Raw genomic sequence first — 3,369 nt, 5'->3', positions numbered from 1 at the left:
TATATCCTTTAATTCGCAAAAGTCGGGTCAGTAAAGCATTGAAAAACATATATTTTCTATTTTCATTGACCGATTAAAATTTTATAGTGCATCTTGTGATCTTTTGATTTTATCGGATCCCAGAACAAAAAAACAAAAAAACATCCTCTAATCTAGTAGAGTAACCAGCTTAGAGCCATTACTTGAGTTATTACTTAAGTTATTACTTGAGTTATTACTTGAGTTATTACTTAAGTTATTACTTGAGTTATTACTTAAGTTATTACTTAAGTTATTACTTGAGTTATTACTTAAGTTATTACTTAAGTTATTACTTGAGTTATTACTTTAGTTATTACTTGAGTTATTACTTAAGTTATTACTTGAGTTATTACTGAAGTTATTACTTGAGTCATTACTTAAGTTATTACTTAAGTTATTACTTGAGTTATTACTTTAGTTATTACTTGAGTTATTACTGAAGTTATTACTTGAGTTATTACTTGAGTTATTACTTAAGTTATTACTTAAGTTATTACTTTAGCTATTACTTGAGTTATTACTTAAGTTATTACTTGAGTTTTTACTTGAGTTATTACTTGAGTTATTACTTAAGTTATTACTTGAGTTATTACTTAAGTTATTACTTAAGTCATTACGTGAATTTTTACTTGAGGCAACTGCAATTGTTAAATGCTATACAATTCTTTGAATAATCCCGTTATGTAGCTGTGTGCTGAAACCTTATCTGGTTTTTGATTACTACAGAATGATTTTTGAAAATCAATACCGTATATCTAGTTTAAAATGAAGAGAAATTAACCTGATATCAAATAATCTTGACAAACTTATGCGCAGTAGGTTCTTAAATTGTGTCCTGTAGGCATTTATATTCTCTAGTATGCATTCATTTTTTCACCTTAAGCATTCAAATTCTTCCCAGTAATTATTCAAATTCTCTACAGTTAAGCATTCGAATACTCACCAATATTCAAATTCTTACCACTAGAAATTTAATTTCCCACTAGTAGGCATTCAAATTATTTCCAGTAACTATTCAAATTTTCATCAATAGGTATTCAAATTTTCACCAGTTAGCATTCAAATACTCTCCAGTAGGCATTCATATTTGTACTAGTTGGCATTTAAATCACATTCTCTTTAATAAGCATTCAGATTTTAAATAATAGGTATCCAAATTTTCACCGGTAGGCATTCAAATTCGCTCCAGTAGACATTCAATTTCCACCCCAATAAGCATACAAATTCTTCCCAGTAGGCATTCAAACTTTTAATTGGTGGGCATTCAAATTCTTATCCGTAAGCATCACATCTTCAACTGTAGGCGTTTCAATTTTCACATATTCGAATTATAATCAATAAGAATTCAGGTTGCCTAACGAAACAGTTTTGGAGTATTCTGCCGAATAATATATATAATAATTCTAAACTTCTAATTTACAGCTTTGTTTTTACTATGCTATATATATATATATATATATATATATATATATATGATTTTCAGAATGTGAGAGATTGTATAATAAATTCCACAGCCAAACAACGCCGCAGCATTCCGGTTCGTTGGCTGTCATGGCTCTTGTAGCTGCGGCGTTGTTTGGCTGTGGAATTTAATATATATATATATATATATATATATATATATATATATATATATATATATATATATATATATATATTTGACAGACTATGGATATTCACGAAGGGCTGCCTGCACGTGAAATTTTTGTGGCACCACACCTCTCCTGAGTCGATATTATTAAATACCAGAGGCAAGTGAAGTGTACAAGACGACTGGAAACAAATGCCGAGATAAACGGAAAACACATATAGCGCCTAGAATTCCGAAATGGTCACCCATCTAGTACTAACCAGGCTCAACGTTGCTTAACTTCGGTGATCTGACGAGAACCGGTGTGTCAACGCGATTATGCCGTAAATACATATAAATAAATATATTGGTATATCTTTTATACACGCACGCGCACACACACACACACACGCACACACATATATATATGTATGTGTATATATAAAAAATATACTAATGTATATGTCTAGATAGACACGATACATAATCCGTTTTTATGCAGTGATTTATACAAATAGAGAACTGTTTGATCACCATGAACGTTATAATAATTATAAAATACAAATATGAACAAATAAAAACTAAGACAAAACTTAAGAGACTGAAAAATAGGATTGACTGATTCACGTTTGTATTTGGAGCAACCATTACGTGTTCATCTTCTAATTGACACACTCTCAGGCAACAATCTCCCATATCCCCCCTCTCTCTCTCTCTTCCTCTCTCTATGTCTTTCCCCTATCTCTCTGCTCATATATATTTCTCTAGTTATCTCCTAGAAATGTAATGTATGATTCAGAAATAAAATTAATTTTATATTACTTATACTGGGTGGGGGTTGCTTTGCCCGATCGTAAAGTACGTTTTCATGTTATATTTTAATCTTTTGAGATTTTGTATATATTACTGTAGAGTCGTGATCGCAAAAGTAAAAAAAAATTGTTTTTGGGTGCTATCAACTAGAATCGAAACCAACACTCTTACATTCAAAGCTGGTGACGTTACCACTGTACCAATTTGACACGCATATAAACTGATTTAAAATTAAAATTTAAGTAAGATGGATGTGCAAAATGTATAACGATTTTTTCAATTTGTACCAATTTTTGATCTTTTAAAAATTATTTTAATCGGCTAAAGACTCAATAAAGGACGGTCCGTAAAAATATCCAATTATTTGAGGCCTCCAGCGCTCTTCTGCGACTTTTAGTTTCAGAAGAGATAGAGTTTGAAAACATGGAGACAGACAGACAGACAGACAGACAGAAATATAGCCTTTTATATATTAGATCTTAAATATGGTCTGATTCTCTGAGAATCATTGCACTTTGATGGGAATTAAATTACGTAAATTAACATTTACAAAATTTACGGTTCAAAAACAACAAATACAAGATCGAATTAATTATTTCCTTATTACATGGAGTTTTGGTCGGTCCACGTTATGTCCGCTGTAGGGTGTATTTTCTGAATATCTTATGTAATGTGAGTTTTGCGTGTTTTTTAGGATTTTGTTTTCATCCTTATTAGTTTTTCTTCCTTTTTGTTTAGGACCAGTGGAACATGGCGACACAAAAAGATAAATTCATACAAGCAAGCAGACCAGATGCCATAATACTCAACATAAGGAAAAATTAGAAATCGAAACTTTAGATTTCGCCGTCCCTACAAACCACAGAGTGAAAATCAAAAAGACAAATACATAAAACTTAGAAGAAAAGGGAAAGGGATATCGAACAGGAAGAAATCAATATGATTTCAATAATCGCAAGAGAACC

At 31.0% G+C, this 3,369-nt stretch overlaps 1 pseudogene; it reads right to left on the bottom strand.

The window, feature by feature from the left end:
- Positions 1–1,824: 1,824 nt before the first annotated feature.
- LOC145248576 (5S ribosomal RNA) lies at positions 1,825–1,941 on the bottom strand (annotated as a pseudogene).
- Positions 1,942–3,369: the final 1,428 nt, after the last annotated feature.

Source organism: Euprymna scolopes, chromosome 26 (assembly GCF_053919585.1).
Source record: "Euprymna scolopes isolate OS-2025 chromosome 26, ASM5391958v1, whole genome shotgun sequence".
NCBI lineage: Eukaryota > Metazoa > Mollusca > Cephalopoda > Sepiida > Sepiolidae > Euprymna > Euprymna scolopes.
The sequence above is the reverse complement of the archived record's forward strand: the minus strand, read 5'-3'. Positions and strand labels throughout refer to the sequence as shown.